Source organism: Pocillopora verrucosa, chromosome 14, assembly GCF_036669915.1.
Source record: "Pocillopora verrucosa isolate sample1 chromosome 14, ASM3666991v2, whole genome shotgun sequence".
NCBI classification, from domain to species: Eukaryota; Metazoa; Cnidaria; class Anthozoa; order Scleractinia; family Pocilloporidae; genus Pocillopora; species Pocillopora verrucosa.
This window is the reverse complement of record NC_089325.1, coordinates 19,083,831-19,109,503: the sequence shown is the minus strand read 5'-3', so window position 1 is coordinate 19,109,503 and position 25,673 is coordinate 19,083,831. Positions and strand designations below refer to the sequence as shown.

Below are 25,673 nucleotides of genomic sequence, written 5' to 3'. Positions count from 1 at the left end.
TACTTAGTAATATTCTTATTAAAATTTACTGCATTCCTTTCTAACAATTTGCTGCTGATTGTATGCTGTATATAACTTATGATTTGTGTGATTTTCACAACTAAATTAGAAATACCTGAAGATGGTAATGATGTACTAGATAATGTACTTGATGCGAAGCTATTTTGGTACAAAGTGTGTGCCTTGTCCGTAGGTGATTTTGCATGCTAATAAGACTTGTAATTCAAATAATATACATCAGCTGGAGTGGGAATATTAAATGAAAAATAATGATATTTAGCTATACCAAGTTCTGGTTTTATGTCCAAATTAAGCACTTAATCGAAGATCACTGCACTGCTCAGGTCCAGAAGGCTGAAAGAGTACTGTCTGCTGTTAGTTTGATTATTGTCATTTCTATTGATTTATTTTATTTATCAATGTTTCTTTGAATTATAATTCATTGATCTCTTTCAATAGTGCAGGTTCGCTCATGTAACCTAATCTCCCACATATGTATGTATGTATGTATGTATGAGCTCAGTCGAAATGTTTTTGAGTGGAAGGTAAGCTGGTGATAGTAATGGGCAGCAGAGGCTGAACCTTTTCTTGAATGGAAGTGTGAAAAGTGTGAATTTAGCGGCAGCTATATTGTGGCAGGCGGCCAAATTGTCGGCTGTGGCACATTTTGACAGGGCTGATTGTGTGTAGTATATATGTGCACTTCTTTTAGGGTGTTGAACAGGTTAAAGTACCAAGAAATCCTCTGTGATAACTTGATAATTCAAGATGTAAAAATTTTTAATAATAAGGTCAAGCTTGATCATTCTTAAGAGTTTCTATTTGTTCTGGAAATTTGGGGGAGAGTCAGGGGAGCATTATTTATACATTAATAATGTACATAAATAGTAAAAAAAAAGGACCAAGGTTAAATCCCAATTTGTTTTAAGAGTTGATTTTATTAAGAGAAAACCCTGGATATAGCTTGGAATCTGTGTGATTTGTTAGGTTATCATGTAAACTTAATTTACAGGAACCTTGTTAATTTTCAGCTTCAAGAACACAAGTACATAATCTTTAGTGCAGCCCTCTTTTCTCCCCGCCATTATTCTAATTTTTTTTATCAAGTTTCCTTTTTCTTGTGTTCAATTAATTTATTGTCTTTACAGGTGAAATCTTAATATCTGCTAGCACAATTATCTCTGCTAAGAGTGTCTACCATCACTCTTGCCGGTCTCAAGCCCAAAACGCTGCAAACTAGCTGAAACTACATGTATTTCGTAAAATTGCAATGAAATCTATCTAAAAACACCAAAATCCGGTAGAACGCACGAGTTTTTGCCAAATTTTACGCAAAAGTTGACAAAAGCGCTCAATTCGAACTGAAAACACTTTTTTTTTTTTGCAAAAATCAGCCTATTTTACATTCAAAAACACGATGTCTTTAACAAAATAGGGATACAATCCATGTGAAAACACTTATTCCAGCTAAAACGCAGTGTTCTCAGTAAAATTTGGGGAAAAAAACGCGTAAAAACCGTCAGAAACACAACAAATTGGGCTGATTTTACCCACTTTTTGTGTAAATAGCTGCCAAAACCCTCAAAACTAGCTGGAACTACATGTTTTTCACAAGATCGCCATAAAATCTTGAAACGTTGCTTTAGAGACCTTTATGCCTACAAAACGAGTTTTTACTTTAAAAAAAAATAGAATGAACAAAGATGTTAAAGGGGAAAAAGCTGTGAGAGAGGAGAAGTTTAGTGTTGCTGTTTGATATGCCGCCCAGATATATCAATTTATCAATTTAACGCCTTTAGCCGTGGGCAGAAGTTTTTCTCTAGACTAAGAGGATCCTCCCTATGTTGACGAACCTCAATAATTCGTTGATTTTACTGTTTTTACACAGATTTGATTTTAACCATATTCGCCAAAATAACTGCCAAAACACGGCAAACCAGTATCTCAGCCAAGAGCGATATTGGCCATTTCACACATCCTTATTAGATATGAATTTTATTGAAGATTGTCATTCTAGCATATGTTGGCTAGTTTCCACAGCTTTCTTGATTTTCATGGGAAAGTGGCATTGGTTGGTACCATGACCAATCTCCTCGACTTTCCCATGATTTTCATAGGATGTCAGCATCGACCCATACTTCGAACCTCAGTTGTTTGTTTTTTTTTTTTACATTGGCGCGAGTTTCACAACTTTCTTGTGGTTTGGCATTGACTCATAGTTGGGCTTATTTTTATGGCTAATCCACGGCGACTTTCTCATGATTTTCTTGGGTTCTCAACAGTGACACGCACTTTGGAACCATAATTTTATACATATGTCAACACTGGCAAATACTGCTAAAATCTACACTCTACTAAACTCCATGTAGCACAATATCCACACAACTGCGTGTGCCTAATTGAAAATCCTAACCCTAACCCTAACCCTAAAACTATCCAGTTAGCCAAGTATTGTATTGCTGGTTTGAGAGACTAAACTGGCTCAAATGATCCAGCTGCTTAAAAATCTAAGCACAGGGTAAGTTTAAAAGATTCAATTTTGTAAGGTTTCGAAACAGTTCCAAAATTAACATGCACATAGCTCAGTGTAAAACAACGAAGCTTCTAGGACTTCTTATGATTCCTACGAACGTACACACCTAATCCACGTCAATTTGCCTTTGTTGTCCTCGAACGATCACGTCTTCATGGTAACGTGGTGTAAGAACTGTACAGCACTTTGTATATATATGTTTTACTTGACGGTAAAAGTTTGAATCCGTACAAGGAAACGTAACGGAAACAGGCGACGATAATATTCCGTTGACAGAAATGCAACGGAAACGTGTCGTCATATTTCCGTTCAGGAATCATAACGGAAACATAACAGGTCCAAGGAAGAAGTGAATGACGTGCAAACATAGAGTTTCATTTTTCCGAATTACGGAATCATGCTATTTCGTCCTGTGCTCACTCTAACTCTGTGCTATCCTAAACCTAACCCTAACCCAAACCCCAAACCAATCCTAAGCTATGGTAAAGGGTTTAAGTCAGGGTTGAGGATAGGGTTAAGGCAGGAGCCCATTACCTGGTTAGGGTTAGAGTTTGGGTTGCTTCGGGTCAGAGGGGTTTCGTGTTACAATCAGGGTTAGGGCTAAGGTAAAATTATGCTTAGGGTTAACGGGGTTTAGTGTTAGAATTAGGGTTAAGGCTAGGGTGAGGTTATGCTTAGGGTTGGCGTTAATATTTTTCTACAAGCATTCAATTGCAGGGTTTTGGTATTGTGTTTGTAAATTTCAGTAACTACTTGAAAGTTTACTGAAAAACAAACGATAGGCCGACTGGTACACTTACAGGATAGATAGAGAAGGTTGGGGTTAGGGTTAGGGTTAGGGTTAGGGTTTGGGCTTAGTGTTAGGGTTAGAGGGTCTGCGATTGAGGTTGGGGCTAGGGTGAAGGTTTGGGGTTAGGGTTTGGGGGTAGGGTTAGTGTCTAGGGTAAGGGTGTAAGCCTCTTCAAAAATGTTTTCAAGAAGATTTTTTCACCTTTTTCACTTAAATAACCACTTGAAGAATTTTGACCAGTTGGATTATTTGAAGCGGTTGGATTAATTTTGATTGGTGTTCAATAACTTTCAGTAGTTGGATGATTATTTTTACCAGTTGAACCACTGTAATATGCTGGATTTTTTTTAACTAATTTTACCATCCTTACCAGGTTGATTACTTGAATTATTTGAACCAATTTCACTGGTTACACATGCATTATCCAGTTAGACCATTTCAACTGGTTGGATCATTTAAACCAGTTTGTCCATTTTAGATATTGGCATCATTTTAACAAGTTGGATCATGTTAACCAGTTGCACCATTTTACTAAGTGAGATTGTTTCTTCCAATTGGACCATGTCACGTAATTAAAATCTTCACCGTTTAAACCATTTTATCTTGTTTTGGCTGGTTGGACCATGTTAACCAGTTGCATCATTTTGACTGGAGTGAAAAGTTCCGTTCTTAACCCTAGCCCCAACCCTAACCCTAACCCGGGGCTAGTGTTAGGGTTAGGATAGCTCGCAGCTAGAGTTAGAGTTAGGGCTTTGGTAGGGTGGGATTATGATTAGGCTGAGGGTTACAATTTTTTCTGAAAACATCCAATTTTTTTTTTGGTATTGTGTTTGGCTCTAAACTTTAACAACTACTTGAAAGTTTGCTTGAAATCAAAATATACCATATTTTGCCAAAATAACTGCCAAAATGCGCAATTCGGGCCTTTTTATCAATTTACACTGGGTTTAAGCTTGGTTTTTGTGTTTTCCCACAGACTCTTGCACTATTTTGCTGAGAACATTGTGTTTTTACCTTTTTTGCAGCGTTTTTAAAACTGAAATAAGCTTATTTTTTGCAAAAAAACAAACGTGTTTTTCAGTCGAATTGAGTGTTTTTGTCAACTTTAGCGAAAAATTTTGCAAAAATCGTACATTTCTGCCGTATTTTGGAGTTTTTTTGACAGATTTCTTCGCGATCTTGTGAAAAACATGTAGTTTCAAGCTAGTTTTCAGTGTTTTCGCAGTTATCTTGGCAAAAAATGGGGAAGTCAGCGCAATCTTTTTTTTTTTGGTTTTTAAGGTTTTTTTGCCCAAATTTTACTGAGAACACTGTGTGTTAACTTGTCTCCATTGTTTTTTCGCAGATTCTATCGCTGTTTTGCTGAAAACATAACGTTTAAGCTTGTTTGCATCGTTTTTGGTCGTGAAATAAGCTAATTTTTGCAAAAGGAACAAAAACGTGTTTTTCAGCCCAAATTGACATAAAGGATACAGAAAAACATTTGCTTATTGCCTTTTTTTTTTGTCCTTACTCATGAAGTTGATTTTGGCATTTCAAACAAAAACTCTCCTAGAGTATCAATTGAATGACAGATCATGCACTTACTTTGAAGCAAGAACACTTTTTTTCAATTCAGAAAAATACCTTTTTATTTTTTTTAAGGACTGCTGGATATAACCTGTACAACCAAGATGAATTTACATTCATTATTTGTCATAACTTACACTAAATTAGAAATTCAAGTATGAAATGAGGGTACTAGCCCTTTAATAGTGTTCAAAATTTCCATATGCAGGGGTACTTGTGGCTACTGGAGAAGAATCAGTCTTTAACCCTTCACCCCCCTGCCCCCAAGGAAGATAATAAGTACAGATATCCCCTTCCCAAGGGGCAACTAGCTCAAAAGTGAGTAATCTCAGGGGCCCTCCAAAAAAGTTGTCTACACCAATAACTAAGCTCTACAGAAGCACATTATGCAGACAAAAGGTGTAAGAGAATCAATGAATTCTTTAATTCTTGGTCCCTCCCAGGCCAACCTATTGTACAAATCTCATGACATCTGTTCCAGTTTCATCAGTCAATTTTTCAAGCTTCAAGCTTTTCCTGCAATTATGTACTTGTTCTTGAAGCTGAAAATTAACAAGGTTCCTGTAAATTAAGTTTACATAACAACCTAACAATTTGTGAAAATCACACAAATCCCAAGCTATATCCAGAATTATGCTCTTAATAAAATAAACTTTTAAAGCAAATTGGGATTTTGCCCTAGTTCTTTTTATTTTTTTGTTACTTTTTAAATACATTTGTATAAATAATGCTCCCCTAACTCTCCCCAAAACTTTTAGAACAGATGCAAACTCTTAAGAATGATCAAGCTCTACCTTATTATTAAAATTTTTACATCTTAGACTACCAAGTTATCACAGAGGTTTTTGCTTAGGGTTAGGGCTATTCAGGACAAGATTTGGCCTCTGCTGCCTATTACTATTGCCAGCTTGCCTGCCACTCAAAATTTCAACTGAGATTGTACATACATACATGTGGGATTAGGTTACATGAGCGAACCTGCACTATTGAAAGAGGTCAATGAATTATAACTCAAAGAAACATTGATAAATGAAATAAATCAATAGGAATGACAAAAATTAAACTAACAGCAGACAGCACTTTTTTGGCCTCCAGGGCCTGATCAGTACAGTGATCTTCAACTGAGTGCTTAATTTGGACATAAAACCAAAACTTGTTATGGTTAAATATTATTATTTTTCTTTCAATATTTCCATTCCAGTTGATGTATATTATTTGAATAACAAATCTTATTAGCATGTTAAAATCACCAGAGGACAAGGCATACACTTTGTGCCAAAATTGCTTTGCATCAAGTACGTTATCTAGTACATCATTACCATCTTCAGGTATTTCTAATTTACTCTTGAAAATCACACAAATCATAAGCTATATACAGCATACAATTGGCAGCAAATTATTAAAAAGGAATGCAGTAATCTTTAATAATAAGATTACTTAGTAGCTAAATAACAAATAGCCTAGTCAAAATGTGCCGGTAACCAGGGATTAGGCTGTCCACACAGAACATTTGTTAGGCGTCTAGTCTGGACAAGGTTTGGCCTCTACCTTCTATTACTATAGCCAGCTTGCCTACTTCTAAAAAACATTTTGACTAGGCTGAAAAAAATGTTTGAGAGAAAAATGGCCACAACAAGCCCACTTACTGCAAAATAAGAGACATAAAAGTAACACTTCAAATTAATACAGAATATAAGCCTTGCAGGATTTGGCTCTCAATAAAATTAGTTAAAATAGCCGATCTTGAGTTTAACTACTCACTCAAAATGGGCTGACAGCCTGCAATTTGCCCGCCTACGATGAAGTATCTTCCACTGACTTCACACCTTTCAGACTGCTTTTCAGGATGAAGTTTGGCCTCTGCTGCCTATAATTACAACAGCCAGTTTGTCTACTACTAAAGAACATTTTGACTGAGCTGTGCAAGTGTTACTAGCATATAAAAAGCACCTTCAGGTAGATTACAGCAAAGCAGACTTTGTACCAAAACACTTTGCATTAAGTACATTATTACCCTCTACAGGTATTTCTAGTTTACATGTGAAAATCCCACAAATCACAAGGTATATTACATCATACATGTTGACAAAGCAATCAGGGGGTAAATTTTTTATAATAGGATGCAATGGTCTTCAGTATCAAGATTATTTGGTACCTAAATAGTAAAATGTTCGAGAGAAGAAATAATCGTTAACATTTTTTCTTTCTCATCAGCATCGACTTCCAAAAATAATGGATAATGACCACCTAAAACAAAGAAGAAATAAATCAAATTTGTGATTTCACAGGGCTTCAATACGAAACAAGTATGCATATCTTTTATTTCCTACCACTTACAAGTGGCAGGAATGGCTGAAATAGCCTTCACGTGAACTCCACAGAATCCTATGCGTGTATAACCATGTAGAACTATTTATTCGGTATCGAAATTACATCCCAAATGTCATGATATTTGACTAAAACTCAGCTTACCCATCTTTCGTTTAGACTTCGAAACTTGCTGCTTTTTACCACCGTTTCAATGGTGGTAGGGCCATTGCAGACCGTGATTTTTTTTTTTACTTGAGAACCAGATCACAACACCCAAGCCTTTTCACGCTAAAATATTAAACTACTGAGATTTCCTTCGCCGCCGTAAGCCGCCATTTTATCTTTCCCTGAATACTAATTCCCAAGCTTCGAGCCCGAAGTTCTCATGCACTGAAATTATGCTATTCGTAATTTCAGGGCCAATTAAGAAATAACGATAATCGTTATTTTGGTCTCAAGATCATGTTGATCTTTTTGTCGAGGGTCGAGGGTCGAGGGTCGAGTATTTCATGTCGAGGGTCGAAGGTACCTTTTTCTCCCGTTTTTTTTTTTTTAATTAAAAAAGATAAATTAAACCGAATTTAACTAAAATAATTAAAGAAAGCTCATACACCGACAATTGACCGATAGATTACCGATCCGATTCTTGACCGATACCGACAACGCATGGCGATGTGTCAATCGACACATCGACCGACACATCGACCGACTCTCGATCGATGTAGAGGTCCATATGTCGATATATCGGCCGACATAACGATCGAGAGTCGGTCGATGTATCGGTCGATAGTCGGTCGATGTGTCGACCACTTTAACGACCCGACACTCCACAGTACACATGATCGGATAAAACTACGGTAAGGCACAACATATGTGTGCCTATAAATTAATAAAGGTAAGTATTCAAACGTAGAATGGTGAGATTAACATTTATAAATTTGTTTCGCGATTGAGAGGTCCATTAAAAAAAAAATAATCTAAAACTTGAAAGGTGAAAACCGCAGCGACGTATGTGTTAGTTGACTGCATTATCATGGAAGCTAGCAGTAGGAATAACTTCCCAGTATGGCACAAATATTTAAATCGACTTAAAAGAATAATCTTGGGTCATGGGGATAAGTTCTCTCAGCTAATACTTTCTAAGCCTCAGTAAGTTACCTACGCAGGTCAAATGAAGTAGGCGGCATGCAGACTGGGCAGCATGGATAAAAGAAGGGATTGCAGTAACGTGGCATAAAACGCAACCAAACAATAAAACTATCTGCTAGAGAAACAAAATAGACTGCTTAGGGTGTCACCACCTGCAACGGACCCTGGACTGCCTGGAGTCTATCTTTTTTGCGAGGGTAGAGGGTTTCATGTCCGACGGGATTTGACAAGAGACACGACAGACACCAGACAGACAACCGGTTGCGAGTCGTTCGCAAGTCTGAGTGAAAATCTGTGACGTCATTTATTCACAGCGCTGAGGTTCGAAACAACTCCTGTGGCTATCATCTTTCTAACTCGAGCACTGTGTTTACTGATAATGCTGTGAATATGGATTTGTCGTCATCTCCAGCTAGTGACAGCGAAAATACTTGTAGATTTTTTAAGCACTTCTGCTTTTGCGCACCATGCTCAACCGTTGGTGCGGTTCCCCTGTTAAAGCTATCGAGAAACAGACAATCGGAAAACGTCAAGGTCCTTTATTTTGTAAGAAGTGATCAAAAGTGTGGAACTAAATTTCCTGCCTGCTGTGTGACAAAATAAAAGAAAAAACAATTCTTCCTCGTTAGTCGTCAGATACTTTCTTTAAAAAAAAAATCACGTAAGACTAAGAACTGATTCAATTCTCCAGTGTGTGTTCTTGAGATTTTCGACTTGTTGCCTCCATGTGTACTCCAGACTCACAACAATAACTCATTGGGGCGATACAATTTTATCACTTTCCGAATCATGTCTCTTGTCAAATCCCATCGGAAAAACGTCTAAAACGTCTTCTTCTAAGCAAGTGATTCTTCAGATGCATTCCAGCTGCATTTCCTTTAAGGATATGACGAAGACGGCTTCGTGTTTTGAAATTGCACGGAAATCAGAGACGCAATCACATACCGACACTCGAGATAATTTAGAAATTTCATGTGAATATAGCATATGCACAAGTAAACCCGCTCTGTAGCTTTTAGTCTTCAATAGCAGTCCTAATAGTCGGTTGGCGAAAATTGACACTTCCACAAAGTGGTATGGCCTTTTCAGTATTTAGTATTTTCTCTTATTTTCGCTTTAGCATACGGGAGATCTTGACTGAGTCACGTAGATGAGCAATCAATCACGCTTATTAATTTATTTAATTTATTTGATTCATTTTGAACTGATCCTTGATCCGGTGATCCGGTGATCCTTGATCCGGTGATCCTTGATCCGGTGATCCTTGATCCGGTGATCCTTGATCCGGTGATCCTTGATCCGGTGATCCTTGATCCGGTGATCCTTGATCCGGTGATCCTTGATCCGGTGATCCTTGATCCGGTGATCCTTGATCCGGTGATCCTTGATCCGGTGATCCTTGATCCGGTGATCCTTGATCCGGTGATCCTTGATCCGGTGATCCTTGATCTTGTTTTTCCAGGAAACAACTGTTCCCACCAAAAATTCGCTTGATTACAAATTCGTACTATTCTTTTGTCACATTTTATTCAGGCCTTTTGTTCTGCGCGCATAACTTTCATCAAAATTCTGTTACTCTTTCCTGAATAATTTCCTTTGTTTATGTCGCTTGTGTTAGTTCTTCACCGCGGATTTTATTCATTCGGATCAACCGTTTTAATTGCTAATGGCCAGTCACATGTGAGGGAAACTATTTGAACCGTCTAACTGTTTATACCGTCCCTATCGATCGCTTTACGCCGCTTTACATCGTCCGTTTAATTTAGCAGTTGGCTCAGATCTCGTACGACGTTTGTAAGTGTCTTTTGTTTTCCTTCATTTTTATTTTCTCGTTTGTTCGTTTCTTTACCTTGAATTGTGACAACTATAACTTGTCATCTATTTCTTGCAACCGGTTAGATATTTATTACTGAACTTCGTTTCGTTTAGCCATTTTAGAAGAGAAGATGGACATGTAACGAGCATTTTTGGCTACAACTCTAATGTACAACCCTATCAATTGGAGCTTCCTTAATAAAGACTAACGTGTGTCGTAGAAAGCTAGAAAAAGCCGTTGGCCATCGAGGAGTGGTCAAATTATTCTGTAAGGCCACCATTAAAGCTATGAAGGAAAACCTCAAAGCTAACCTGGAGCATTCGCCGGACCAAGTCGTTCTCTGTGTCGGCTCCAATAACCTTAAACATTAAACTGTTGCAACATGCTGAATCGATCGTGGAAAAATCGAAAATTCATCCGACGCCAACTCCGCTACATCTAAGCTACAACGGATGAATTCAATGGAGCAGTGAAAGATGCAAATATACATCTAAAGAGCTAATGGAATGGAAACTTATCCAGCATCTAAAGATCACAGAGAATGGCCTAAACAAGGGAGAACTGCATCTTAGTTATAAAGGTAATCAAAACATTTTTAACAACTTCAACGTGCTCTCTGCAGATTTCCTGCGTGTTCAGTGTATTAAATCCAACAGTGAATCCCATATACTGAATGAAAGCAGTAGAGAGGGTCCAACATGGGTTAGGCAGGATGTAGGATGAGGCTTAAAGCGAGGCGGGATGTGGGATACGAGATTCATTAAAGGCGAGATGCGTGATAAAGATGGGAATTATAATTTTCCTCTCGCGAGTATGTCTGAGTGAACACCTCTTTCTGTACGATATAATCAGCTCTTTGAGGATTTCTCTTACCAATGTTTGTTGCTGTAGGAAATGCCACTTGCTCATAAGGATTTTATACGGTTTGCAGATTTGGAACTGTTGGATAGTATTGTCGGTCAGCTCAGGAAAGGGCTTGAACTTTATTACAAATGATGTATTTCTGTTATTAAAATACGATGGAAACTACAATTGATAGGATTTTCATACGATAAGAAAAGCGCAAATGTAGTCATGTGGAAAGACAATGAGTATGAGTACATCTGAAGCGCGTGAAATATACAACAATAAGGAGCTCACCATTCTTCGCTTGCGAAATGTCAGCCGTAAAGAATGTAGAACAGTGGTGTACGGTGTGGGAACAGGCCCTCTTATCAGCATTACTTATAACTGAAATCATAATAATAATAATAATAATAATAATAATAATAATAATAATAATAGTAATAACAACAACAACAACAACTTCAAATGCAAATTCTTTATTCACTATAATCACTAAAAATATTTACAAAAAATTATGATAAATTCCTTTAAAAAAATCGACAAATACATTAAAATGTTTAATAAAAATCTAAGAAAAAACTAACGGATACACGCTTCGTTTACGTTTACTTCTTAAACTTTAAAGAAAGAGAAGATAATAAAAAATAAATGTTATATAAAAAGATAAATGTTCAATGTTCAGAGGGACACGCCTAGTGGTGCGTGAACCTCTTAGGCAAAGTAAGGCTGACCTTAGTAGAGCGAAGGACACTTTTGAACGTATTCATGAAATCGTTGTGCTGTACTCCTCTCCTTTCTTAATAGATATGAGCTCCGCTAATCTACTGTGGGAACGCTTGCATTCGTCCGCCATGCCTCCGATAGTAGTAAAGACTAAAGGTGTAAAAGTCCCTCGTTCAACTTCCAAAACCCTGTTCGCGTACAACCTCTTCTTCTCATCTTCATGTTTGCGATAAATATGCTGAATGGTGAGATCTTTGTAAGACTCTGCGTTTGGGTGAAAAACCCTTACGTCAAAAAAGGCAGAGCCTTGCCAATCCCAGAACCCACGAGCGTGAACATCCAATCGGGCATCTGGTGCTGGGTTCGTACCCCTCGTCAGCACTTCTCCCGTTATCTCCAGGAGAACGGGTTCCACTTGCACATCGTGGCAAACAGTGTTTAGCAAATCGGCCACAAGATTACGCAGCTCGTTATGCCTCTGGATGATGAATCCTCCTCGTCTAAACACCATGGCACGATCCGCCGTAAAAGCATCTTCGCAAATACAAGTGGTGGGCGTGTCAGCTATGTGCCAGTCATAGCGGAGATGAACGGCATCCCTGAACTCTCTCTTGTTTAAAGAAAAGTTCATATCCTTTAACGGGGTAACTGTTAGCCAACTAGACGCGCCCTTTTCTGTAGCAAGGACAGCGGTTCTCCTGGTGTTATCAGGGAGCACGCTCTTTACTTCCTCTAACTTTTCTCTAGGATGTTTTTCATTCTCCCTTCGGTTGAACTACTGCATTTTCCGTATGTCATCATCATCCGGAAGCTCAAGTGCCTGAGGCTCTATCTGCTTTACCAGAGGCTGTGTTACCCTGATTGAGGCTTTATACTCCTTAGTCGCGTTTCGGCATGGGTTTGTGGGACCCAGTCCCCCTAGCCTCACCGGAAGTGCTAATAATTCACGCTCAGCGGGTGTACATTGCCTATTGCGCGCTCTGGCGGCTCTAGCAGATCTTCGATGTCAGGCAGTGTTCTGAGATAAAAAGTCCAACGATTTTTCAATTCAATAGTAAAGGCTGCATATGAGGCTTGTGGATTAGCTGCAGCGAATTCTGCAAGCTTCGCCACTTGCTCGACCCAGTCCTCTACCTTCCCTCTCATGTACTCCTCTAGGTAAGGTCTAGAGCCTTGCACGGCGCCCACATGTTTTTGGCCTTGAGTCGATATTTTTATTGCCGTGTCACCGAATACTTCCATCGCTTCGTTCTCCTTTTCTGGTTTGGTGACCAACCAGGCTAGGTCCCATTTAATTTAGCCCGTTCCACCACTTCCTTCGCTCTTCGAGCGAACCAGCGCATGTTGCATCATCAGCGTAGCAGCATTGCTTTGCGTTGCTGGATAGATTGAGATGGGTGATTAAAGGCTGTGGGCTTATAGCATAGAAGATCTTTGCTAAGGGGTCACCCTGTGTAGTGCCCTCTGTAGATTTCAGTTCTTTACCGCCCGTGACAAAGTGGCGCGCAGGAGCGCTATAGGTGTTGGTGGCGTATGTGGCTAAAGTAGGACAAAGAACAGCGACATTATGCAACTGAGGCAGAAGCCCTGTTCAACGAATTAAAAGCGTTCGATGCATCAATTAGTAACGCGGCATCTGCATCGTCAGCATTAAATATACCGTGCATGGCGTGAATAGCTGCCTCAGCTCCACTTTTCAGACCCGCGCACACTTGTAGTGGGCCGCTGGCCTCAATAATATCCTGCTTTGTCACCCTTGTTACACACTCGGCGATTATTCTCCTCATCACCTCTCCGACTCACCATTGCCCTTGTCGAGAGGAATCAATTGACTTGCCAAAATTGGTTCGATTGTAGCAGGATCAACAAGCTCTGTACAAAGTCTCTTAGGAAGCATGGCTATGGCGTCGCAAAGACTTGTACTGGACTTCTTAAAGGACTTGCTAGCAAGCACTCTTCTAAAACCATTTGCATCTATCCCCGAAGGACCGCCAGAACCTTTGGTCTTAAGTGCCGCTTCTTTTATCATTTCTCCATTTATTTGGTGATAGATAACATGAGGGATATCTTCGATTGGGCCAAAGACCAAGGATCTTAGCCGGGCCTTCTGTGCACTCGGATGTTTATCCTGAAGTTGGATCATTACATCATCAGTAGGTGGAAGAATGCCCCCAGAGTCCTGTTCACTAAGGTACCGAAGAGTGGAATTTATCTGACCCTCCAAAACCAGTTTTGCGAACATCTTAGCTTTATTCAGTGGATCATTTCTTCGAGGTTTTGTGAGACGTTTTTGTATCATTCGCCCTTCGCGAAGGAATGTGTCTATCTCGCCCTCTTTCCATAGAGCTAACCTCCTTGATATATGATAATAACAACAACAATAGTAATAATAATAATAATAATAATAATAATAGTAATAATAACAAAATTTCTATAGCGCCATTTCCATTTAGCCCAATGGCGCTTTAAAATAAAAAAAGAAATAGAAAAGTAAAACTAACCCACTTATGATGAACAAAGAATATCTAATTAGCGCTATTAAAAACATATGAATCTCTTGCGAGGTCCATATCTATTGCTAAGAAAAATAAAATAGAAATCATTGTAAAAATAGATTTAAAATATTTTAAAAGTTATAAAATGATGGATTTAAATCTACTATATGTGAATTCTACTTAAATTTTGTAAAATCAAAATATGCTAATAGATAGATAAAGTATAATGCATAACGATAAAGATCCTAGCCTATCACACACACATATATATATATATATATATATATATATGTATATTTACGTATAAAGGACCGCCCACCATAACGCTTTAGTTTTTCAGGTGACGGTACTTTTAAAAGATTTCGTTTACTTGATCGTAGTTTTCTTGCTGGTTCGTAAGGCTGCAACATGTCTTTTATGTAGTGTGGCGCTAGACCATTTAATGCTTTGTATGTTTACAACAGCAATGTAAACTCTAGCCTTTGTCACACAGGAAGCCAGTGCAATTCCTAGAGAATTGGTGTTATGTTATCCTGCTTCTCACTTTTTGATATAAATCGTGCTGCAGAGTTGTGTACATTTTGGAGGCGATCCAATAGGAATTGTGGAAGTCCATATAGTAGAGAGTTACGGCTGTCGAGCTTGCTGAAGATAAAAGCATGGATCAAAATTTCAGTGTCTGATTTCGACAGACAGTTTCTTATTTTCGCTATATTACGTAAATGATAAAACGATGACTTGCATGTGTATGCGAGTGCTTCTCCAGGGAGATTTTCTGATCAAAGATAACACCAATTTTTTTTTTGCAGAAAAAGGGGGCTCGACTCGATCCGTGTTTACTTTGATTTATTCAATCATTGGTTGAGGACGGTGTTGTGAATTCAGCACAAGAAATTCTGTCTTGTCTCGATTTAGTTTGAGTTTATTTTGTACCATCCATAATCCAGTCTTACTAAGACATGCTTCAATGTATGCTAAGGAGGCTTGTTGTTCACCTGGTATGGGTTTGAAAGCAAAATAAAGCTAGTGTTGTCTGCGTATCAGTGATATCCCATCCCATGACGTTTGATGATGTCGCCTAGTGGGGAAGTATATAGTGCATACAGCATTGGGCCAAGAACGGATCCCAGGGGCAGTCCACGTTGCAAGTATTTGGTGTTAGACTTGACTCCGTCAATCACAACGCACTGTTGTGACGATAAGTTTTCGCTTGCTACACTGGAATTTTCGGAAAAACGTACAAACGGGGGGAATTAGTTCGGTAGATGCCACTCGGCTTGCGAGAACGGAAACTCGTCACGATTCCCTGGTACACGGAGATCTACTTCGAGCGGGCTTATACGGACGTCAAGGATAAGACAATCTTTGGTTCCACAGTAAGCTTTATTCTAAGTCAGGCCAACAAGCGACATGACCTCTAGCTTACACAAATTGCAATCAACTAAACTGTAGAAGGTAGGAAAAGAGGTATGAAAATAAATTAAAGTTACGAGTATAAACTCGGCTCCTAACTACCATGAAAACCATTTTTCCAGAAAGACCATTAACACTTACATTTACCTAAGAAAACCATGTAATAAATAAAAAGAGTGCCGAAAAGGAGGTGCATATGATGAAAGTGAGTAACAACAAAAATCTATTCAAAAGCTACTGTAGTTTTTATACATTTTTTTTTTGTTTTATTAAAATGAAAGGACTTGAAATGGTTAAATGTGGAAGTTTACGAAAAAATATGTTCTGAATAACACACACGGGAAAATCAATAAATTTTCCCGTAACACTGTTTGCGGTCATGGTGGTAGGACTCCAGCCAATTCAGCTTTTTTCCGTCTGGAGAGCCTAATTAAAAGCAGCTTGTGATCAACCTGTTATCTTCCCCTGATTTGACATCTACATCCTTTGGAAAGCAGTGTCTAGAAATATCCGGTATATGTGCATTATTCTTGTAGCCAACATCATTTGGCGCTCCGGCCACCCAATATGTTCGTCCTTTCTTCTTGATTTCCCCTTTCTCCACATAGTTGCCAACGTGTCTTCACAGATTTCCACGTCACAGCTATGTAACATAATTGTTTTGGCCGACACTTTTGGCCGCCAAATTGTACTTTCAATGCCCAAAAAAATGGTCTATTGAGGAAAACTCTCAAGGCACTAAAGTGGATTATTTCTAATTTTAACTACAGCTATTAATCAGAAAATGCGAAAAAAGAATTCGTGTCATAGGCACCTCGAATCAAGGATCTATACTCTTTAGCAAGTTAAAAGTGGGGGCATATAATTCTTCAACGAAACAGGGTGACGCTTAGTCTTCTGAGTCCCGATCAAGCCCATAACCCTTGAATTACAAGGTTTCAATGACGCGAGAGGTCTGAGAACTATACTGTGACTCCTTCGACGAAATCTACAGCAGGGTAACGGGTTGAACAGCTGTTTTGTAGTAGCGAGGTCAGCATCGTAACAATCGTAATTTAGGAAGAATCTTTTTGTTAAGTCTCTTGCTTTTTCACAAAAGAAAAGTTGAAGCTCTTAACTCGGAGAATGGGCTATTTTTGGTCGAAAAATCAGCATCTTTCCAAAGTGCCGGAGGGTTGTTCACGTAGAATGTTTATCTAAATCACTGCGCCTACTCCTGACCCTAGAAATCTTGTACTGCGTCGGTTGACTCTTGACTTGGGGAACATTTCCAAGTAAAGATTTGATGCCGGTAGGGTTTTAGCTGGTGATGGGAGGGTCGCAATGAAGTGGGGACGACCTCACGAGGACGAAGACTTCGAAGAAAAAATGATATCGAGTGAGTTCCCTTCAGTTTACAATGTTTGTGGCCGAGGGCGAAGCTTGGGGGAACGTACGGACACTTGGTGAGCCAAACGAGGCGAGTCATCTTATATCTGATATATCGTAAATTTATTCGTGCAAACACTCTAATTCTTATGGTAAAAAACAAGGGCTTATGTGTTGTTTCAACATGCCCCCCCTCCCGCCCGGCACAACCCATGTGCATTTGACTGTTGTCTGTGCCCACGGAGTAAGTAATTGAAAAACTTTACCCTCCCGGGGTGGTTAATTTGAACCAGAGATGTCCAGTTTTTCTAAAGGGAATACAAGCGTTTCATTTAGGTGCAAGGCCACACACTGTACCTTCTTTTTTTGTCACCAATTAAACAAGTTTTAAAATTTTTTTTAAATAGTCAAATTAATTGCTTCTTAATGAGTGGATAGTCATGTTCCCTGATCTTGCTTTCTACAAACAAATAGGTCCATGCTGCTTTTGTGTGTCTTGGACAAAATGAAATTGCATGGTTACAGTTATTGTGCATCATAGGTCTACTTTGAAGGTACACTAAATGGATGTCAATGGTCGCATTAGTGTGCTAAAGTTCAATGGTTTTCAAAGAAGTTGTTTGATAGCCTGTTTAACAATTAGACATTGAGTTCTGAGTTTTCTAAGCAAATAAACCTTTTTAGCCATGTGGTCACATGGTTTGAAATGGGTAAACAAGAATTAAAAATAACTGCTCAAGTATGTGCTTCAGATGACATCTTATAGATGAAACTGCCTCTTCTATTTCTGAAACAGATAAATCAGCACTTTAAAGACTGTGGTATTAGAAATTGGCAACAAAGGAAATGGAGTTTGTAATTAAGATTACAAACACCTCAAGCTGGAAAGACAAACTTTTGAATGAATGATCTTTCAAAGTCACAATATGAAATATTTTAAAGACCACAAATGCTCTGTGAACATAGTCATAGTCATGGATAGCCTGCCTTAAATTTCACTTGAATCAATGTCTGGACATTTTTATCTTCAAGATAAATTTATGGCATTTTCCCTCTCTTTCTTTGCCTTTTTGGAAAACTTAAACAAGCGTTTTTGCCCAGCCTTTCAGCATTTTCTGCTGTGGCCAGAAACACAGCTACTTACTACCATCATGAATTTGGCACTTTGATCTTGAAAATTCCAGCAGAATTATTCAATTATTGATTTCAAGGCTGGGGCATGTGTGTCACTCATGGTGTCCCTGTGATTGGCCTGGGTATAAAGCTATTTGTGGTCTGAGGGGGGCAAAAGTAGTGGGCTTGTCTTTGTTGTTGGATTAACTTTGGCAGAATTTTTAGCTGGATAAATATTTGATAAATTTAATGGATTTATCAGGCAAAATATGTACACAATATCATATTGCAGCTAGTAAGCTGAATTGCACAAAATTTAAAGTAATTTTTGGAAAAAATTGAACATTATGCATGGTCCATAAAGACTATTACACATGACCAAATTTGCATTTGTTTTGTTTATTGGTATCTAATTTACTTATTAAGACTTAGTTTATGTAAAACTGATATTTACTCATTGAAAATCAATTATGACTAGTTAAAACTAGGAATTGTTTTTTCCATACACAGATGGTTTTGTATCTGTCAATTCTTGTGAGCAGTATTTGAAAGGTTTGAGTTTTCTTTGTTCTGTGCTTTGGTTGATGCTTGAGTGGTGGCATTAAACATGGCATTTAAAGCATACACATGAAGGCTCTTCCAAAGGGGAATGTAGAGAATAAAAAGGATCAGTAGGCAGAGATATTTATGAAGTTGTAAGTGTGGCAGAAGGGATTGCTGCTTTCAGATGAGTTTATGGTGTTAACTAAATGTCTTCATGATCTACCATTTGCTTCTTAGTGGCCTCAAGTTTCCAAGTAGGGAGACTGGGTGGGTGCATTAATTTCTTATCTGCATGTTTGGCCTGAATTAGAAATACTTTGCTCATTGGTTAACTTGAACCTTCTTTGCCTTTGTGTCTTTCCAGTCTCCCAGAGTAACTGATGTAAGACAGCAGTCACCATTTGCTTTTTACCAACTAATATTTATTGCCAAGTATCAGAATAGAAAGCTCTGACACAATCAACTAAATATCGAAACAGTAACCATGTAGTACTTTTTTCCTCTCCTAGAAGTCTATTTTGAGTAAATTTACAATTAATGATAATAAAAGCTAATTATAATAGTTATCAGAAAAGTATAGACTAAATTACAAATAAAATTATATCAAATTAAAACATGCTTTAAAAATCTACAAGTGTACAAACTAATGAAAATTGAAATGTTTGAGTAAAAATATGGTGGTCTTTGATGATTTCTTTGGCAATTAATAGTCCCATGATAAAATTGTAATACTGCAGAAGCTACAGCACAGGGAATTACTTTCACATCATGACATTTATGCTTTGGGCACTGAATCCAAACCAGAGAATTGATGCACTCATTTCAGTTCTGTGCAACTTAACATTGTGAGGGCAGAATGCAACAATTCCACAAAAACCTGGGGCCGCAGTCATCCCTTTTGTTGGTCAACATTCTTGTTGCCAGTCAAACCAGAAGTTCTTGTCAGGGGGACAAAATCTGTGTTGCTTTGCTGAATCTCCAGCTTGGATAGAGTGGTGTAAGATGGCTATCAAATTCTTTTTGATGGTGTAAACAGCTACATTTATCTCACTATCTGATGGATTTGAGGTTGACAGAACATTCTGTGTAATGGCTAGACCAATCTGCTTTATTTGTTTGTCTGAGGTGACCACACCCTCAAACTGGCTTTTTCATGTGAAAATCACTTCCCTCAAGAAAATCATTGTGCGTTAAATATACAGAACAAGCAGAAAGTAAAAATAAATGATTGAATTACTAAAGTAATTTAGAGTAGAACATACATTGCCGAGCAATAAATCAACAACTATGTTCTTACTGTGTTATACACACAGTTAAACAGAAACTGTACAACAAAGTTGAAACATTTTTCTGAGAACCATTCAGAACAATTGAAGTGGACCACATCTTAAATAATAAAGATAGTTGAGGAAAACTGGTTTAGATCTATTAGCTTATATCCTTTTCCTTTAAAATCCCTTTCTTCATCTGAGCTTTCTGGTCTGATGAAGCCAGTTTGGATCTAGACACGCTGATTAGTCGATCAATGTCAGATTCAAAGAAAGATGACCTTATTGATGTATCAGGTGTTGCATAATCATAGTAATATCAATAATAATAATAGTAAAGATAATTGTTATTTGTACTAATTGATCAAAAGCACCTATCAAAGTTGCTAATACATTTGTAAATTACTTATAAATTAAATATTTGTTAATTTCGGAACAAATCTGAGGTGTTTGAAAGCTAAAAGGAATGACTAAATGAAAAGGTCTTAACTTACTCTTAAGGGAACTTAGGCATGTTACACTTCTTATTTGGTCTGGTAAATTGTTCCAGAGTGAGGGAGCAATGACTGAAAAAGTGCAATTTCCATAGGAGTCAGGATTATCCTTAGAGACCACTAACAATTCCTTGTTGTATGGTGGAGTGGAGTGTCCAAGGTGTATTATCAATTATGGAGTCTGCATCAACAACTTTTCTCACAGGGAATGTTGCTCTAGTTTGCCTTTCTTTTCTTTCTATAATGGTTTGGGACATTTTACTGGTCATCTCAGAGGACAATCGCTACCACAAGAGAAAAGTCTTGGCAAGTTAGTTGTCAGGTTGATTGTAGCTGGCTAGATATCTATCTCATGAGCTTCCTATCAAGACATGTGCCTCACGTAAAAATTATACATATAGATATACATACAGGAAGTCTGTGTTTTGATATTTCTGTTGTACAGTGCTTGATACGTAGAAGTAGAGCATGACATGTATAGAGATAGGTAAAAAAACAGACTATACTGTCATCCCCACAAGCCAGTTTCATGATTACTTACTCATCAGGGGATTTTATTGTTAAGAATATTCATAACCATCAATTATATAATTAACAAACTTGCATAAAGGCGTGGTGGTAAATTTCAATGCTTTGTTCAGTTGCTTTTTTTCTGTGGTGGTATGAGGACACAAGTTCATTGTGTTTATTGAGTGATGATAATTCAGGTTGGCGGATGATAAATAATTTTTCTTTGAAGCAGAGGTTGCATCTTTTGCTTGCGCTATTGTAGGGTGATCTTGATGAAAGGATATGTCATAAAATAAACTGGTCAATGTTATTTTCTTTAAGGGTCCAGATATGTTTGCTGAGTTTAGTAGAGCTTCTGTGTTTTGTGTGTTGGAATGATGCAGTGTGGTTTCTGTATCAAGTCTTTAAGCCATTTTCTGTAAGTCCAATGTACATTTCAGTGGTGCTGTTATCCTTACGTGTGATGGTGGCGTGGTAGATTAGTGATGATTGGAGGCAGTTTCCGTTTAGTGAGCATGTGTTCTTCTGTTGGCAGCTGCAAGGTTTGGTGTCTTTTGTGTTGGTGTTATCTGCAGTGTCATCGATGTGTTTGGATGAATTTAAATTGCGTTTGTTGTGGTTGGCAATGGTCTGTTTGGTGTTATTCTTGCAGCCGTAACAGATTTTGATTGACTTACAATTAAAGATTTTTCTAAGTTTGTGGTCTTTCAGGAAGTGCTTGTCTATTAGGGTAAGGAATCTGTGTCCAATATTGGTGCTGACATTTTGAATGGGGGGTTGTACCAGAGTATGTTCTGTCTTTTCATTTGTTAGTTGTGGGTGGTTTGTAATGTAGAGTGGACAGGTATCCGCATTTGTTGAGTGCTTTTTGATATGGAGCCGCCCCTCCACATCGAAAAACACTTGACGAATGCTTCTTCATATGGAGTGGCGGCTCCATATCAATAAGCACTCAAAGAATGCAGATACCGGTACACTTTACACTATGAACCACCCACAACTAGCTAACAAAAAAACAGACTATGGAACAACATACTCGGGTACAAACCCCATTCAGCAAAAATGTCAGCACCAATATCACACACAGATTCTTTGCCCTATAGTAGACAAAAGCACTTCCTGAAAGACCACAAACTTAGAAGAATCTTTAATTATAACACCATCAAAATCAGTTACAGCTGCATGAATATCACTAAACAGATCATCAACAACCACAACAAATGCATTTTAAATTCATCCAAACACATGGATGACACCGCAGATAACACCAACACAAGAGATACCAAAACTTGCAGCTGCCAACAGAACACATGCCTACTTAACAGAAACTGCCTCCATTCATTACTAATCTACCAAGCCACCATCATATGTAAGGACAACAGCACCATTGAAACATGTATGGGATGTACAGAAAACGACTTCAAGACTAGATACAGAAACCACACTGCATTATTCCAACACACAAGATGCAGAAATTCTACCAAACTCAGCAAACATATCTGAACCCTTAAAGAAAATAACATTGACCACTTTATTTCATAGCACATCCTTTCATCAAGATCATCCTAAGCAGTGCAAGCAAAAGATGCAACCTCTTCTGCAAAGAAAAATTACTTATCATCTGCCAACTTGAATTATCATCACTCAATAAACATAATGAACTTGTGTCCTAATGCCACCACAGAAACAAAGTGTTACTGCGTAACAATTGAACAAAGCATTGAAATTTACCATGACGCACATTATGCAGATTTGCATAATAGGCATGGATATACCTATTATATATATATATATATATATATATATATATATATATATATATATATATTTAACAAATAGATTCCAAGTTGCTGTGTGTCTGTTCAGTAATAGATCACAGAGGACGTCAAAATGTGGTAAGAACAAAAAAGTGGCACACAAGGCACAACCGAGTGTGTCACTGATGTTCTTACCAGATTTTGACATCCTCTGTGATCTATTACTGAACAGACGCACAGTAACTTGGAATCTATTTGTTTTATATAATAAGGAATTTAAAAAAAGTTGTAACGATGACATCATCTATACATCTGTCCTCCAATAGATCATAAGTGAGAACCAATCAGAATGCATGCATAACTGAGCTTATTATATCAATATATATATATATATATATATAGGAAGTCTGCAAGTCGATTATCGCGTGGAACAGTGCTCAATACGTTGAAGCAGAGCAGAATAAATATTATGAGAGGAAAAAAGGACGCAACTACATTTCCCGACGAATACCGGTCACTTCGCAAACGTGTCACTTCGCAAACTGTCACTTCGCAAACGTCCTTTGTCACTTCGCAAACGCATCCAAGTCGATTCGCAAACGTCTTCGAATTATTTTTAAAAAGGTTGATATAACTTCATATTATGTTTCTTTACAATCTTTTATCGAAGAAAGTTATAAAATTAAGAAGTAATGTAGTAAGTTTTATCAGCGTGAAAGCTTACTTTTGCCATTTTGGAAGCTCGGCAGGCATCCAACTTCTTGGAATCTTTTCAATAAATCTTATCTAACTCAGTGTCTCGAAGTGTCTCAATGTCTAGCTTGCTTTTTCATTATTTTCTATCCTTCTTATTGATGTCTTATCGTTACTGTGATCTTACATCAGACGATGACTTTCCTTACTCATGTGAATATAGTCATCGGGAGATCGGTACGTTTCGTTCAATGAAACGATTTGTTATCGATCGATCGCATACCGTTCACTTCGCGAACGTAGTCGCGATCCCAGTCGATTCGCAGACGTGTTCAAATTATTTATAAAAAGGTTGATTTAACTTCGAAAGATGTTTTTTTATCATCTTTTATCGGAGAAAATAGCAATGAATTAGCATTAATCCGTTTACTTTCCCGTTTGGAAACTCATGCCGGCATTCAAGTCGCATGTAATTAATACTTCTTGGAATATTTGCGATAAATCTTAGCTAAACGGTTTCAGCTAAACTCGGTTTGCTTTCTCATGTACACCAAACAATGCATTTAGCTCGAAACTCTCGAAACTATGTCAATATTGTCACTGGAACTGCACTGGAACTCATATTTCGCCCATTTATCTGGTAAGTATTCGTTGTAGTATTTTAGTACTAAATAATTGAAACTGACTCCGGATTTGCTAACTCACATGCACTTGAAAAATAATAGTCACTACTTGTATAAGAAAGAGGCAACGGGACTTGCTACCAAATATTTATTTATAGAAATGCTTACATCACTAGGAGTAAATAAAAATAAGTCTTACAAAATAATTTTTTTATATTTATAATTACAGCAATTTTATTTTTAAAATTAGTAATATTTACATGTAAAATTGATATGTATAGATGAATTAATGTTTGTAACTTAATTGATTTACAAATAAGCTACGATATTTTTCTAACATGTAAATGAATAACATAAATTCAAGTGATTTAAGTTAACCATGGAATATATACCATTTCATCTAGTGTAATGAAATTTGTTGGAAATGAATTTATCAAAAATTAATCATGCCTTGGACCATTGATCTTGGAAATTGCCCTTAAAAGTTCCCTCCCTGTCCTCTCCCTCTTCTCATACTTCTCCCACTCAGCAAAAATCCTCCCCTGTAAAACCCTATATTTCCTCCTTGGCCCCTACTTAATTTATTATCAGAAACTAGCTTCTTTACTATTGACACCAAGAATGCCTCCTGGTGTAATAATTCTATTAGCATGTAAAGTGGCAGGTCGGACTTGCCGCTGGCACGTCTGTTGATGGCATTGTGCCAGCCTTCCACGTCATTATTTGTTCGGATGGGCTGGCTGTAGACCCACCAGCTTTGTGGCTTGAAGAGTGGGTTCTTGATCCACTGGGCTTTTATGTACTCAACTAATTCCATCATTTGGGGGATGGTGCCTTCTTCTGCTGTTTTGTAAAGGGTCTTGAATTGGGACTTGATTTCTTTTACAGGAAGGAATGGCAATGCTAGTAGTTTCCGTATAAATTTATGACTTCCATCATCTTTTTGGTACTGTGCCACAAGCCCGATCTCCTGTACCTATCAAGCAAGACAGAAATTAATGATTAACATACACATGTATTAATGTAACTAAAATGTACTTTAATACTGCTTCACAGAGTTAAGTAAATATAACATATCTGTGAAATATTATTATTCATGACATTTCTCTTGTTTTATCAAGACCTTTCTTACCTTTCTCCACACAGCTTGTGTCCATTGGAAGGCACATCCTTGGATTGTCACATCAGGAAGTACCCCCTGGATAGCCTGCCACAGAGCTTGCTCGAAGTCGACAGTTACTTTCCGGACTGTCGGCTTCATGGGTAAGCTGTTGATGATGGATTGCAGGACCTACAACAGATAAATCCAAATAGTTAAAGTGGGTACATAATACGTTGAATATAATGAAGCAAAACCACGCAACTTGTAGATGTAAAACGCTGTTTATTCAGTGAACATTTCGGTCTTTCAGCCTTGTGTTTATATACATACAAGACAGTACAGTAGTTTCTATATATTATATACTGATATCATACCTTTTTATAGTCCTTTTTTCGTTGGCCTGACATCAGTGCAAATACCAGGGGAACTTGTTTAGTGGATTCACCAGATGTCACAAAGACGTTTATTGTGAACAGCTGGGAAAAGGGACGACGCACAAGCTTGAACGTGGCATCCATATACCATGTCTTGGCTTTGGTCAGTGTCTCCAATTGTTCT

General features: G+C 37.8%; 1 pseudogene; it reads right to left on the bottom strand.

Moving 5' to 3' along the window:
• Nucleotides 1–5,209: 5,209 nt before the first annotated feature.
• LOC136278311 (uncharacterized) lies at nucleotides 5,210–15,291 on the bottom strand (annotated as a pseudogene).
• Between the last annotated feature and the right edge of the window lie 10,382 nt (nucleotides 15,292–25,673).